Source organism: Bactrocera neohumeralis, unplaced genomic scaffold (genome assembly GCF_024586455.1).
Source record: "Bactrocera neohumeralis isolate Rockhampton unplaced genomic scaffold, APGP_CSIRO_Bneo_wtdbg2-racon-allhic-juicebox.fasta_v2 cluster11, whole genome shotgun sequence".
Taxonomy (NCBI): domain Eukaryota; kingdom Metazoa; phylum Arthropoda; class Insecta; order Diptera; family Tephritidae; genus Bactrocera; species Bactrocera neohumeralis.
In genome coordinates this window covers 7,027,901-7,045,084 of record NW_026089624.1, presented here as the reverse complement: position 1 = coordinate 7,045,084, position 17,184 = coordinate 7,027,901, and the positions used below count along the sequence as shown (strand labels likewise).

General features: G+C 31.8%; 1 protein-coding gene and 1 long non-coding RNA gene across 3 annotated transcripts in view; both read right to left on the bottom strand.

Moving 5' to 3' along the window:
* LOC126765668 (uncharacterized) overlaps window positions 1-17,184 on the bottom strand; it is a 528,704-nt gene that overhangs the window by 94,292 nt on the left and 417,228 nt on the right. The gene's annotated exons all lie outside the window — the stretch shown is intronic.
* On the bottom strand, window positions 13,272-14,206 carry LOC126765815 (uncharacterized). Its single transcript, XR_007668610.1, has 2 exons — window positions 14,108-14,206; window positions 13,272-14,021 (listed from the first exon to the last, which is right to left on the bottom strand). It is a non-coding gene; the product is annotated as an uncharacterized LOC126765815 (long non-coding RNA).

The window sequence follows — 17,184 nt, the reverse complement described above, 5'->3', positions numbered from 1 at the left end:
TAATTTTATGACCAGATTTTAAAAATTTATTAAATTTTGAAAATTTTCAATTTAAGGATTAATTTGTTACTTTTTTCTTTCAATTTTTTTGGGGATATTATTTTGTTTAATGTTAAATCAGTTTTTTTTTTTGTGCAATTTTTAAAACCTTCAAGTTTTTCCCAAATTTTTACATGGAAAAATCCTGGGTGGTAATTTGTCGTTTGACAATATACAAAGACAATGGAAAAACAGTTGAAATAGTTTAAAAAAGAAAGAATGTCGAATTTTTTAATAAGAAACATTTTAGTGTTAATAAAAATTTATTTTAAAAAATTTGTGGTTTTTTAGTGGAAAATTCACAACCCGACGTTTTTAAAATACTTTTATAAAATTAAAATTTTTTCTTAAGAATTTTTAATGGCACCCCCACCCTCATTTTCCCCCACAAATTTTTTAAATTTCCCCCCCCCTTTAAAAGTTAGCTTCTGTTTTTAATATATTTAAAAGTTGTAGGTTTTGGATGCATCATTGTGGATTTAAAATCTTTATTAATTATTAAATTTTTTTAATATTTTTATTTAAAATTTTTAGTAAATTTTAATTATTTTTATTTTTTGAAAAAAGGTGAAAATGGGCCTACCGGGGAACCGAAATAAAAAAAGTCGTAACGCGTTTTTGGGCAACCCTTGGGGGGTTGGAAAAAAAATTTTAAAATTAAAAAAAAAAAAAAAGAACGAGGGAAAAAAACTTAAAAAATTCGTTAAAAATCCTAAATATCTTCTTTCAAATTAAAATTTTTTAATAATATTTAAAAAATTTACGAATACAAACCTTTTATTTTTTGTCTGTCAATTGAAACAAATACATTAAAGAAAACCCCCCGGGAAAAATTTAAAACAGGGCTGCTTTTTATTAATAAGAACTCACTACGTAAAGAATATCTGACTATCAGTAAATGATATTTTTATGGGCGAAACATGACACACTATGGCGTTTAAATCAAATATTAGTAAATATATGCCATTAATAAATAATTTCCTTTTATATTAAGCAACAATATTTATAGTTTTTGTTATTTAATGGAATAAATTTGCTAAGTATTTACTGCCTCAATATATACAGCACTGCGTTGCTACCTCTGAAAATCCAAGATGGCCGCTATTCACCCCTCAGAAAGCTACCACGAAAAGGTTATCTACTGTATATACTGTGGTGGAAACACTGCCTGTCAATACAGTCAATATTTCACTATTCACTCACACTCAATTATACTGTGCAGAGAAAGAAGTGTGCCCACTTCTAGAATAAGTAATTCATTTGCCGTTATGGGTGCATCCATGCATAAGTCTAATAGGCAAGCAAATGCAGTCGAAACATGTACGCTATGACGCTAATTCTGCCAGCGTCAAAAAAAAAGATCGTCAAAAACGACTAAGCTTAGATTTCTGACTTCGGCACATGCGAAGCAATGCTTTTACTTTCAGTTGCTATCATTGTATAAACCTACAAGTAACAAAAGAATCAGCTGTTTTCCAAGAATTTTTCACAGCTGAGATCACCTGATCGAAATCTGCCTTTTTTAGGCACAGGGATGTAATTAAAAGAAATGTAGTAGATCAACTTTTTTGTGAAAAAGTATTTGTAACGGAAAACATTAATGAAAACTTTCAAGAATATTTTTGAAACAAAAGTTTATTCGATATTTATTGCTCTTCCTCACCACCTCTGAGGTTGCAATGTAGGCGCGCTACCGATCTTTTTTGAGTGTTCGGTTCACCAGGAGGCCTATTTTCACCCTTTTTATATACACAGTTTTAAATCAATCTACTTATTATAAAAAATATGACTAGACAAAAATAAATATATAAGGTCAAGTACAATTCATGAATATTAATTACATACATTAAAAATATAACATTGACAATATATGTCAAAACAATCAATTGGAGACTATTTAAACAAAAACCAAAATAAATAAAAAAAAACAGGTATAATTCCATTGTATGTATACATTAACAATACAAGTCAAAACAATCAACTAGTAATTATTTAAACAAAAACTAAAATAAATATAAAAAAATCGGGTACATAGTTTTTACACAAACATTATATAAATATTTTTTTATAAATTACAATAATTAATATTTTGGACAAAACTGATTAAATTTAATATTTAGGAATTTAAATAATCGAAAAATATTTGAATATTTTATAAAAATATTGTTAAAGTTATAAATTTTAAAACCTAACACGGCAACACACTATAGAAGATTTGAGGCATTTTAACGTTTTAGTAGTAGAATATTTAGGGGCAACCCATACCAAGTGACTAATTAGTAGCAGAATATTTGGGGGCAACCCGAACCAAGTGCCTAATTTGTAGTAGAATATTTAGGGGCAACCCGTACCAAGTGCCTAATTTGTAGCAGATTTTTGCGTATGTGTTAGTGAAAAATGAAGGATTGGTTACTTGTAGGTTTATACAATGGTTGCTATTCAGCAGTTGAGCAAAGAAGAATGTGCGCACATACATAGCAATATTTTTTTTATGATACACACTTGAAAAAATCATTCAAAATGTTCAATAAAAAATTGCTGTGCAATTTCTTTTTCCTTAAAAATAGAGATGGCGAAGCGCAATGCGTTATTTGCTATGAAATAATGCAAACAAAGCTGAAATTTAATTTAGAAAGACATTATATGAATTGTCACACTCGATTTCACCTTATTTCAGGTGACGAACGGACACGTATTCTGTATGAATTAAAAGCCCTGTTTTACTTGAAATCTTATTTTGATGGTGTTTCCGTTGTTGATGATGTTGCTGTTGTTGATGATGATGATTATAATAAAACGGTTCAATTAAAAAAAGCTTCTTACATTGTAGCTATGTATTTAGCAAAAAAAGGGCGTCCATTTGATGATGGGGTCATTTTTAAAGATATGGGCATTGAATTTTTTAACTGTTTTGGCGAAACTGGGAAGGAGGTCTGTAAAATTTTAGAGGCCACTCCATTATCTCGCCCAACCATAATTCGGCGAACTGAAAAAATTAGTTCGTACATATTTGCCTGTACCCGAGAAAAACTCCAAAATTGCATTTATTTTTCTATTTCTTTAGATGAAACAACGGACATTAAAAACATAAGTCAACTAATTATTTGCGTCAAATCGGTAAACGAAAATTTAGAAACATTTGAAGAAATGCTTTCTCTTGTTCCTTTCATGGTAATGTAACTTATTTTCGATGCTGTTACAGAACATGTTTTTTCTACTGTTCATTCAAAGAAGCTGAGTTCAGTCTGCACTGATGGTGCGGGAGTTATGGTTGGGCAAAATATTGGTCTAGTAGGGTTTCTTCGAAAAAATAATATTAATGTTGCCACATTTCACTGCATTATACATCAGCAGAATCTGTTTGCAAAACAATTAAATATGGTAAAGCAATGGAGACGGCTGTCAATATTATAAATAAAATCGGTGTCCCCCAGCCCTTCCTCATAGACAATTTAAAAAATTGTTGGAAGAAATGTCTGCAGGTTATGGCGATTTGCTAATGTACACAGAGGTTCGATGGCTAAGTCTTGGCAAATGCATAGAAAGACTCCTAAATTTAAAGGATGAAGTCAAGATTTTTCTTCAGGACGGCAATAACCCTGAGTTATTAGAATTGGGGAATAAAATGGGGGATAATGATTTTTCATCAGATTTAGCCTTTCTTTGCGATGTAACGACAATTGTTAATGAGTTAAATCTCCATTTGCAAGGCAAAAATAAGAATATTTTTGACTTAATTGCATACGTTCGCCAATTTGAAAGGAAAATTAAAATAATAATAGAGCAATTAAAAAATGAAAATATGCTAAGCTCACCAAGAACCTGTGAGATAATAATGGACTATAAAAATCAAAAGAAACTACCTCAATATGTGGTAGTCTTAGAATCGATTTTAACAAATTTTAATACAAGGTTTCAAGATTTCAATAAAATTCAGCAACTCATTTCTCTCCATAATGATCCTATAAATTGCATTATCGAAGAACAAGATGATAATTTTCATGAAGAAATACTTAGAATGCGAAATGATTCTAACTTACCTCTAGGCGCGGGTAAGGAGTTTTGGAGGAAAATTAATACACAGTCGTATCCAAAAATTAAAAATGAAGTATGCAAGTTATACTCGATGTTTAGGTCGACTTATAATTGTGAAGCTGCGTTTTCTTCGCTTAAATTTCTTCACTCGAAATACAGGAATTCAGTTTCGAATAAGCATATAGAGGACTTAATGAGAATCAAAACTTACGATCTTGAAGTCTATATGAAAAAAATCATGGAAAGTTAAAAAAAAAAATTAACAAACGTATTTGCTGTTTTTGTTATATTTGTTATTATTGTTGTTCTTAATTGCTTTTTTAATCAAAAACCTTAATTTTTAATTTTTATCTAAATTTTTAATAACAAAATAAACAAATAGCACGATTTCACTCAGTGTACTAAGCAAGCGCACGCACACAATCATACGCTAGCAGATATGTATCTAATGTGTGATTGTATGCGTTGGTAAATAAATTGCGCATTATTTCGAGCGGCTCTGATTTATACCAACTAGTATGTTTACTTATTACTAGTTGATAGTTTGTTAAGATACATATTATACTATTTGTTTAGGTTTGTTTACATACATACATATACATATATTGCTTGCTTAGATACAATTGCTTTGTTTTAAGATAAGGTTGTGTGGTATTCAAACTCAATGTTGTTTTGATACTTGTTTGTTTAGGATTGTTTGTGGTAGTGATAGTGCATTTCAATTGTTCGAACTCAAGGTTGCTTTGATGTATTCTGTTCACTGAAATAAAAGGTTGTTTTAATGTTTGTTACTATTATAAGGAATACGTTCCTTAACTCGCGCACATGTAATATATTGATAAGTGACAAAATCATGATTTGAATTCCCAAACGCGCACATGCGTATACATACATTTATATGAGCAGATAATAAGATTATGACATGAGCATGTGCAGAGACATAAGATTAATATGATAGAAGTTGTATGTATATATTGTTGTGATACATTTAATTTCTATTAGTAAGAAACATAATACAAAGATATTTATTAGTATATTACAGTATATTATGTAAAAATCAAATAAAATTATTAAATATGCACGTCCGAATTGACAGTAAATATTACTATTACTGAATGCGTGATTCATACAAAATTTTACTCATATCATAATTATTTTAACATGTCAATATGGAATTGCTGAGGGCAAAACGCAAAAGCATACGTATTTGCATACATTGCGATTCCTTCATATTCTTGAGTATGTGAGGGAGCTCTATTTTTACACATTTTTCGCTGTTAAAAATGAAATATCAAAGAACTTATTTTTCTTTAATATTTCCTGATTGGGCATACATTCTATGGCATTATATGCCGTACATATGTATATTTATTTCTCTTCATATTCTCTGGTTGAGTATGTGAGAGAACTGTAAGCAATGTTAACATTTCACAGCGTGAATTCAGTGGTTCTGAGGTGAATTCCTTACTTCAATTCTAACTAATGTTCGCTGTCGAACCTGTACCTTCTCTATGATTTAAGTTCTCTGCTAATACAATCATTCAGGACAAAGGTGCCTATATACAATAAAAACTGCCTAAACTATGTCGCTTTCCAATTGCTGATTTCATCTTCTACATATCCTGCCAAACTCAGAATGAAATAAATTGGAGAGAAAAGTTATTTTTTCATTTATTTTACCTTTTTTAATCAGCAACTGAAGCAGTTTTTTACATACACCAAATCTACAATATGCATAGGCTCTAATACAAATTAGGTCACCATTTGGAAATTACCCAATTCTAAAATGCTGCTTCTAAATTTAAATGGAGTGATATGATGTGATCTGTCAATTCTATTTTTAAAAGACAAGCTAGTTCTTAAGTGATTAAGTATGACAAAAGCTCGAGCGGGAGAATCGCAGCAAAATGAATGTTAAATTTCTTTTTATCGGGATAAGAACCTACCTGAAGACTATTTTCATTTAAACAAGCTGCTTCTTCACAAAAGTCTTTTAAAAAATCGTTGATATTCTAAAGGTTTTCTGTCCTAGAAAAACATGCTACTATAAATGGAAATTCGTTTGGAAAATCAACGATGGACGCTAAAATTGGCCATAATACCTTGTTCGAATTTTTGAATAATTTTAGATTATCTATACCTACATATATCAAGTACAAAGCTATCTTTAATTTCAAGGTGAGGAAATGAATTTTTCTGAAACAAATTTTCAATTTCTTTATATAAAAACGCACCACTTGGAATAGTTTGAACATTAACCTTTTTTTCTACATGTACCCAAAAAACTTTTTGCTGTTAAAGGCAAATCCGCTAAACCTGTTTTTCGCAAGGTTTGAAGCAAATCAGTCATTGTATTGTTAAACAGTCTACTGCGTAGAGCCCAAGCTTTTATTTTTAAGCATTTATCATTTTTACTTACATTCGAATGTTAGATTCACACACCTTTTGCAAGCCCAAATGTTTGGTCAAAATGCGATAAATCGATGTTTTGGAGATGTTGAATTCCATTTCCATGGATTTCAATGCTGATTTCTACAGATCTTTGATGAATTCACTCACAGTTTCGATGGAATTTCCGGTGATCACGGATTTTGATTGGCCCACATGTTGATCGCCATTTATGTCCTTACGACCACTTTGAAAATGTTGAAACCACTCGTGCACTCTGCTACGGGATAGGCAATCATCGCAATAAATATGTTTCATCAATTTAAACGTTTCGGTAAAAGTTTTACCAATTTTAAAACAAAATTTAAAGTTGGCTCGTTGTTCGAGGCTCATTTTTGCACCGATAACACAAACATACTGACACTTAAAACGCAATAACTTCACTTCCCATCGATGAAAAGCACCGACATGTAGATGGCGCCGCCAGGGCGCTCTAGATTCAAAAAGTCCTGTTTACTTTGGAACGCACCTTGTAAATGTCTTTTTTTTTTCTTATTAAAATTTATTTCGTTTACTCACCTTTTCAAATTATGAATAAATCACTATTGCTAATTGTGTGTGGTTAAAATTTATAATACAAATTACTTAATTCAAAATTTTTCACATTTGCACACGCGTACCGACTTTCTTTGTTGTAATTCGAATTTTCACAACGAATAAACAAATGTAAACATTCATGTTATCATATTGTATACTTTTACATGCATCGTTTTCCATAAGCGGAGACGAGTTCGAAAATAGTTTGACTCCTTTTGTTTTGTTTTTACAGAAAAGCTGTTGTGTGAAGAGCTTGTAATATAAAACAAACAAAAGACTCAGCTAGTGGACACTTTACGCGTTTAAATTATTTGTGACAACAAATCACAACCTCAAATGTAGCTTTTTAAGAATTTAAGCGCAAAACGATTTTCATTCCTTGTTTCTTTTATTTTTACAGGATTGGACTTGCAATTCTATTAGTATTAGGCGTAATACATAGTCGGATTATCGACTACACCCACTCCAACTATATTCCGGTAATTGATGGAAAGGTACTATTATGGGAGCAACATTATTATTTGAGACACTCAAGCAATTTAACAGACATTGCTAACATAGCAGATGAAACGGTAAAATTAACCAAATTATTCCCTCAGTCGCACATGCGCAAACTGCCAGGCGTGGATACAGAACATATTCGAAATTTCTTGCCCGTAGTAAAAGTGCAGAAGTTTAGACTTGGCTCAGCACTCAAGATATTTCACTGTTAATGATATTTACAATTGGTAGCAGCTAATGAACAAAATTGATTTTTTCGGTGTTAGAGGTAGAAATTGTGATTTTGAATACTTCTTTATTCACTGTGAATATACTATATGTGGTGACTTTTTGGTGTTAAAGCAGAAATTGTGATTTTGAATACTTTTTCACTGTGAATATACATATGTGTCTTGCGTTTTATTTAATTCCGTTGAACAACTGCTTGAAATAAATATTTTGAATTCGATCATTCTTTACTTTATTAAATATTGTGAAAATGTTTTTTAAAATAAAAAGAAAACGAAGCGAAATTTAGCAATTTTACGAAGCAATAAGAGAAACTCATGCAAGATATATCTTATAACGTCGAATATGAATTAAAAAACGCATATGCAAAATCGGCATCCAACAGTGGAACTTCCAAGAGTAGTGATCGTGATCAGATGCACAGCATGAAGTTATGGAAACAAATGTACAATACGGTGAAACTTAACATTTTTACTTCAGTTAAGAGATTTAAATATGATTTCAGAGCCTGTTCTGCGCCAATCTAAAATAACTGCCATGATATGTAATATGAAGATTTCCGCAAAGGCAAAAAAGAAAATTGATGATGCGTTGCCAATACTCTTCATTAATGGTGTTAAATTCTGCATTACAACCGATTAGTGCACATCTCGCAATACGGTGAGGTACATAGCAATTACACTACATTTCGTTAGTGAAAATTTTGAATTTAACAATATATATCTGGATTCCTGTCAAAAGAGAGAGACACATACTGCCAAAAACTTAGCCGAGCGAAAACAAAAGATCTCAATTGAGTGGGGGGTATTTGATAAAATAATATTTGTAGTGTCTGATAACACAATCTACGCCACTTTGGCAGTTTTGCGCATACGTTAAATTTAATTGTTAATGCAAGTGTAAGTGGACATGACGTTAATACTCTTTAACAAAAAGTAAAACAAATTGTCGCACATTTCAGAAAATGCACCGCTACAAATGAAAAATTTATGAGTCTACAACGCAATGCTGGAAACGAACCTTTAAAACTAATACAAACTGTTGATACTCGCTGGAATTCTACATTTTATATGATTGAACGTTTTATTATGAATATATTTATTTTGGAAATAAGCTGCCAAAAATACTACACTGGATCAATGATTATCCCTATTGTAAATGGTCTCAAAAGCGTGTTAACTAGGTGGACAAAAGCCAATACTTATGTCTTCTTCTTCTTTACTGGCGTACACACCGCTACGCGGTTATAGCCGAGTTAACAACAGCGCCAGTCGTTTCTTTCTTTCGCACCGCAGCAGTTTTTCACCACTTTGTTGTTCTTTAGACGAGCAATTGCTATTCGAACTTCTTCATGGTCGGGCAATGGTCCCGTGCTCTATCGTCATCGATTGGGGAATCGGGTTCGCCTTCTCTTGGCGTTGTACTTTCACTGCCACTCAGATTCAGTAAAAGCAGTTGCTTTTGAATTACTAAATGGTATAAATGAAAGATTAGGGAATACGGAAAAGAGCAACACTCTAGGCCCAGCAACATGACGACATTCTTGGATACTCTTTTCAAAAATTTCGCCGTTTTTGGCCCCACAATAGCCGACATATTTAAAAATCATATCATTGCAGATGTTAGTAGAGTAGTTGAAGAAGCCCAAGCAAATGAACCAAAAGTGGAAACCTCGGAGTTTTCAATATGATGCTATATAGACTCCAATATTGCATCAAACAAGCCGCGATGTACTTGTATTTCAAGATCCATTGTCGAGGTTCTGCATTATTTGGAAGAGGTCGAAATGCGGACGCCTTCAAATGGTGGCAGAGCAACAAATATAAATTTCCATATCTGTCTTCCGTAGCTTGAATAAAATTAGGATGTTTAGCGTCATCGGTTCTCTGTGAACGGCTTTTTTCTCAAGCTGGACTTATTTTAAGTGAAAGGAGACTGCGCTTGGACGATGAAAAGACAGAAATGTTGATTTTTTAAAGGCGAATCAGTAATAGTAAGGTGTTTTTTTTCAAACTACTTAACATATCTATGTTATTAAGAAAAGTAGCGATCGCAATAGCTATAAAAAATCACTGTGATTTAAAAATCGTAACCGCTCTTTTCACTGAAACTAAAAAATCGCTACTTCGCTCACAACTATTATTTATACACAAAACTCAAACACAAATTAATAGACTAAACGACACGGTGAGCGAAATAATTAAAGTAAAAAAATCGAAAAATTTGACACTCCGAATTTGTATCCGTATGAAACTCTTTTAGCAAGAAATAGAATACCAATAAACCAAATATAGAACTTAATACAATTACACTAGCTAAGGCGGATATAATAAAGCCCACTATTTTTGACCATGATGATTTGAAATCAATTATAAATAAACACCCACAGTAAGCCTTACCGAAGTATCTAAAATTAAGATTCTCCAGTCCCAGAATATTGTCCATAAATTGCTATCGTATTCTAGGGTCAAGCTCATCTGCAAGAAAATATCCATTTTCCTGGTGGCACACCAACACGTCATACTACAGCTGCACGATGATGCCTTGACCGAATGCAACGATGACGTACTAACAATCTGATCGTCATTCAAATGTTCAAGGACGAGTTTGAGGTCACACTTTGTATAAATTGAAACTTTGTTGTTGCACTTTATTTACTTTGCAAAATTCCTGCTGACGCATGAGTTCGTGGCTCAGTCCGTGCCAAATTACAGTTTTATATCTTAATTGAATGCTTATTTATGGGTTTTCGATTAGTTACAGCTTGCACGGACGGACGGACAGACAGACAGATCGTGATCACATATATAGTACCTATCAGTGATCTGCAGTGAATACTTGGCTTATGAATACACTCTCATATTCATGAATCACCCCCAATATTCACTCACACTTGCTCTCACTAAAAATATTATCTTCTCACAATCACATGGCTTGCTTGTGTAATAATGAGTGTGAATATGTCTCACAATCACTTATCGCTCACACTTGGCTTGGCTTGCTTCTCTGTATACAATTGTTTGAGCTATTCGTTGCTTACCATTAGATGAGTTGAAAGGCTCATGAATACATTCACTAATAAGTGGCTCATTGTTTATTCATGAATACATTCACAAATTCCGTGCCTATTCAAAATATATTTTATACCTACGCGGAGGGGTTTTAAAAGGAACGAAACGCGCGATTGTAGTGACGTCAAAACTGAAACTTCTTTGTTTATTATCCTTTTATTGAATTATTTTCTTAAGCTTTATCTTACATTTTAGAAAATGAAGAGCTTAGGTAGATGAGTCCCTGAAGTTTATACCTACGCGGAGGGGTTTTAAAAGGAACGAGTGAGTCTATTGACTTCGTAAAAACTACAAAACTGAAACTTCTTTGTTTCTTATCACAAATTCCATCTTCACCAATTACTTCAACATCAAATACGTCTTCACCTGCAAACGACCAGAACTTCTTTTTACCAAATATTTCAAACATGGGCGCGCAGGAACGTATCGAAGATGAGATAGATCGATATTTTACAGAAAGAATACAATTTGGTAATGACTTCGACGCAATTCAAAGGTGGAAGCAACATAAAGCTAACTTTCCAAGCATATCAAAACTTGCACTTAAAATATTAACTATACCTGCAAGTAGTGCGGCGTCTGAACGTGTATTTTCCTTGGCAGGCAATTTAATAACTGATAAAAGAAATCGACTTGCACCCAAAACCGTAGATAAAATAATATTCCTGAATTCAATATTTAAGACTAACTAATATGGCAATAAGACCTTAGAAACTTAAAAAACAAAAATATACAGTGATATTAAGAAGTAATTTTGTGCAATACCTCAATCTTAATATATATTTAGAAGCTATATTTATAATATATACTTGTATCTTTGGAGTTGAATCTTATGTATGTCCATAAATCTTGAAGTAAATTTTATGCTTATTATTTTTATTTTTTACCGAAATTAACTGAAGTTTGTTATTTAGTTTTTTGATAATAATTCATGTAATTTTTATACCATTAAACTGACGTGATTTTTATTTTTAATTTTAATTCCATTGAAAGGAACTGAATTATCATTTTATAAAATAAAATGTAATATTATAAGTGATAACATAATAATGTAAGTATGTATGTATATGTTATTTTTTTTAATAATAGAGAAAATTAACACAAAATATGAAAATCCAGTTTTTTATTTCATTATATCTAGTCATTATTAGAACCAGTTACAAAATCCTTGTTATACAATAATATAATAGTAACTCTTACTAATTTCGTAATGGATTTCTTAGCCTTTGGTTCATAGCGTTACGGCTCAAGTGGCTCAAGTAGCTTGTGCACAATTGAGCTTCTTCGTATATTCACAAGTGTTTTGTATTCATGAATGTCAGAGAATCCTAAGCAAAGATTCATAAGTATTGTGAGCTCATAAGCAAACACTTGTGAATATATGCTTCATACAAGCTAAGCAGCTCACAAGCCAAAACTCTCTCTCTCATAATTGTAAGTGAGCAGTATTCACACTTATACTCATTCCGTGAATAGTTTGCTTGCTTCATACTCAATTTTTCGCAAGTGGCTCAAAGTTGTGTTTAACTCATTCACTGCAGATCACTGTTACGTATGCCCAAATACTTCTTGGGTTTATTTCCTTACAAAGAGGTATTGTTGTCAACATTAATATTTCATAATAAATCGATATTACTCGAGCTCTTCGTATCCGTAATTCCTGCTCACTTTGTTGGATAGCAACTTTATATTCTCGGCTACAGGAATTTAATGCTGCTAGATATTTATTGCTTTCTTCTTGGTTTGTAGCAAACAAAAGTAACCGTGCGATTCTGTACTGTGATACAGTCTCAAGTCGCTAAATTTGAGATTTTAAGTAAGAGACAATTTTTGAGACTTGAGACGATTTTGGTATTCGTTAAGTGACAGCCACAAAATCTATTATATTTCATTATTCAGAGACGTTTTTAAACTTGAATGAAAATAAATATGTCGATAACAAATATTAAATTTTCTATAACATAGTCAAAAAACATATTTATCAATAAAAATAAAAATATATGTTGACTTTGTTTCATAATATTTACGAAATTTATGTAAAATTGATTTATTTTTAACCTTTTCGTGTTTGAGTTGCTTTCAAAATATAAAAAAACGACAATCGATTAATATCTATGATGATCTCTATTCGATATATTCAAAATGGCAGACAAGAGTTCTTTTTGGTTTTGTGACCTGCTAACTATCAGGTTTCAAATTTGAGGCAATATTTTGAGACTAACGCTAGAGACTGTTTAGTGAATAGTAACTAGTCACAAATTGAGATTTTACCTCAAAATGTCTCAAATAGACACTAAAGACTGGTTACTGAATCCCGCTTTAAACATTTTTTCAATTTTGAATCCATCACTCATTTATGAACTTATTTTTTACAAGAAGAAAATGTGTAAAGAAAAAAAAAACACAAATGGATACAGCTGTCAATTTCTCTTATTTAACTGGGTTATCTTTGCTATATGTGAACGCAACAAGGTTAGCTTCGAGGTTAATTTTTGTTAACCATAATCTGCTTATATGTGAACGTGCTATAAGTGCGTCTTATTTGTCCATGATTTAGCTATTAGCTTGTGATGGTCAAATAAACACGGCTATTATAATACACATAACATATATATACTTTTAAGTACATATGAAAGTATATTATATAGTATTATCAAACATAGGAAATAATTAATCTAGACCTTAATTGCACATTGACTATAAATATTATAATTTTATCAGTTAAGCATGTATTCATTAATATGTATGTAAAAAAATATATTCGTATTAATAGATGTGATTGCAAACGTATAAAAATGTAATCCAAAGGGCTAACATACGTCAATAACAGCCCTGCATATTTGTGAGCATAACTTTCATTCAATGTTCAGCTCTGTTTACTCGCCACTGTTAAAATTGTCCGCAATACTCAGTGCGTCACACGAGCGACACGAGTCTAGCAACTCTAGTCGAGTTTTTCTGTTTTCCTTTCCATACAATTTTTGCAAGTGTTTGTGCGGTTCGACTACGCGACAATTCCTCGTCGTTCTTCACCCACCAAAAATCGGTTAGGACGACAAAAAAGCTCGTGTGTGAACTGACATTTATTTGAATATGTATACATGAACGGGTTTGCAGTTATGTAGTATAAGTACTTTTCTCTCATGAACCCATAGAATTCACCTTGTTAAAAAAAAGAACACAAATAACAATGTAGTAAATATTAATCTAAGAATTATTAGAAGCTTCAAAATAAAACTCTATATTACTTATACACATAACTATCTTCTTCTAATAACAATTTTTACTGTCTTCCAACCAGTTGCTACAGAGTATTACAGTTTTATTCACCTAACGGTTGTACGAATCACCTAAAACCAATGAAGATAGATATAGGTTTATTTATATAGGTACCAGTGATCTGCAGTGAATGAGTTATACTATGTTCGGACCGACATTGAAAACATGTTTTCGTGGGAAAAACTGGTTTTCGCACGAAAACTTGTGTTTTCGTCCATGTAAAATCTGTCAAACGAAAACACAGTTTTCGCTGAAAACTTATTTAAAACTTACATTCCACTCATTATATTCGGTGCCTGCTCTAGTTTAATCGATTTTTTTGGAAGACATATTTTGCCGGCCCTAAATTGTCACTTGATATTTGTTTACATTCCATATAAAATACAGCTGACAAGTAAATCATTTCGAAAATGGAAAAACAAAAGTACAAAAAAAGAAGTTGTTGGGTGATAGGCAGAAGCCCTATTAATTGAATTGTGGCGGAACAAAGTAAGTTTTTCGACCCAAGAAGAACAGCCATATAGTGGAGAAAATGGCAATGGAGATGCAGCAACAAGGTGTGCATTTCACGGCGAGTGAAATAAAGTCGAAAATGCACAACCTTTCACAGAGATATAGGTATGTAATTAAATAAAATTAAGAAAAAGAGCTTTTACATATATATCATGTTTTACAGGGAAAGAAGAAGACAGCAGTCGGGTCAACTGGCGGTTCTCCTCGATAGTTTTCTTTACGAGAGAAAATGAGAGCCTACTGTTGCTGACGTCACACAATATTAGTGGAGGAAAGTTTTTCAAAGATTGTTTTAATTCAATATATTATTTATCACAATTTTTGTAAAAAAGGTTCAGTGAACTCCGAACCACTCCCAAATTTCGGTGGAAACGGCCGCGGTGACGCCAGCCATCACCGATTCCTACCATCGCCTCAGCTATTGTCGCCAAGCGATACTTCTTTGACCAGAGTTTTTTTAAATATCCTTTAATATATTATCAATAAAAAAGGAATAATTTTCAAACCATTTTTAAAAAATTTGACCAAATAAAAATCGAAAAGCAAATCAGCAATCCCTTGAAATCGAGTGAAATGGACTTGTCAAAAATGGTTTGAAAAAATGATGGAACAATTTAAAAAAGTAAAGATAGTAAACAAATGAAAGATTCTAAATAAATAAAAACGATTGCTAACCTGTTATGTATTATTTTTTATATGTAAAATGAATTTTTGTTTGGTGTGTACAACTTTATCTTTGATTTTAATGTACATTTTGCAATTGTGTAAAATGTAGATTGCTTGTGATACAATATGCACATGTACTTTTCCAAAATATGTAAAATGCTGTCTATTTCTTCTTTTAGTCTCAGAAATATTTCAGGATTCCTCAAATCTTGAAAACCATTTAGCGTTTGCAGGTCATCATTTAACCAAAGGAGCTACTTTTATTCATTTTTGTCAATTATTTCCGATTCATTCATACCATTTTTATATTAATCGACGTGATTTTTCCACCATTATTTTGATTTACGCTTCAAATGGTACGGTTTCATTAGTTGTTTGCTAAATCTAATAAATCAATTTTACTGGATCTATAAATTTACGTAAATTATTATGCTTAAAGAACAACTATCCATTCTTTTTAAAAAATTTTGACGTCTCCTCAATTGAGAGTCATTACATCGTTGGGGACTTCCTACGTTTATGTAAAACGGTATCTGAAAATATATTAATATTTGTTATCATATGACATATATTGATTTTTTACATTATACAATGCCATTAAAACGGTGGAATACCATCCTGAATAATCAAATTCGTCAATGATGGATTTTGGCAAATGTATCCGTCTGTAAACAATTAACGAACATTAGATGTTGTTTTATAACAAATATTACCAATTCTCAAAATTGTAAAATCAATTACTTTAAAACCAGGCACTCTGTTTAATTTTCTCTGTTTAAAGCAACATTTTAAACAGGATGGCTGCAGTAATCTCCAGATTTCGAGTGCAAAATTCCAGTAAAGTTCGCAAAACGGATTTTCCCTACACCCAACACTTTCCAATTTTTACTCTGCAGATGACCCTTAAAACGCAAATCACAATAAATTTTGGCAGCATGTTTTTTGAATAAAGTTTTTAAATATCCATTTTTTGTAACAGAGGTCATTTTATAATTTATCAAAGGAACTTCGGTTCATCGTCTCAAAAAAGCACAATTTAAGAAGTCGTGTTCCCAAACTGATTCTATTGAAAATATATAATTGAAATTCTTTTTGCATCAATAAACATATCCGCTTTTGAATGGTTATCCTTTATTAAATCTAATACGATTAGATATTGTTTCTTTAACAAAAATCAATTTTGTCAAGGCATGGTGCTGAGAAGAGACATTCCAATAGTTCTCTTGAAGAATTGTCGATGAGCAGGATATTTATTTGGCTTCTCAAAGCCAATGCTTTCGCAATTAACATCTTTTTTCAGAAATCTAAAAACACGATCTTTAGTAATAATTATAAGCATATTAAAGATTTCAAAACTTACCATTCTCGTTGCTCAAATGTAAACAGTGAACTGTCAGTGAAAACTCAGCGAAAACACAAATTGTCGGTCCGAACGACTTACGTTCCACAACATACAAATGTGTTTTCAAAATGTTTTCAATGTCGGTCCGAACATAGTATTAAACACAACTTTGAGCCACTTGCGAAAAATTGAGTATGAAGCAAGCAAATTATTCACGGAATGAGTATAAGTGTGAATACTGCTCACTTACAATTATGAGAGAGAGAGTTTTGGCTTGTGAGCTGCTTAGCTTATATGAAGCATACATATATTCACAAGTGTTTGCTTATGAGCTCACAAAACTTATGCATCTTTGCTTAGGATTCTCTGACATTCATGAATACAAAACACTTGTGAATATACGAAGAAGCTCAATTGTGCGCAAGCCACTTGAGCCGTAACGATATGAACCAAAGGCTAAGAAATCCATTGCGAAATTAGTAAGAGTTACTATTATATTATTGTATAACAACAAGGATTTTGTAA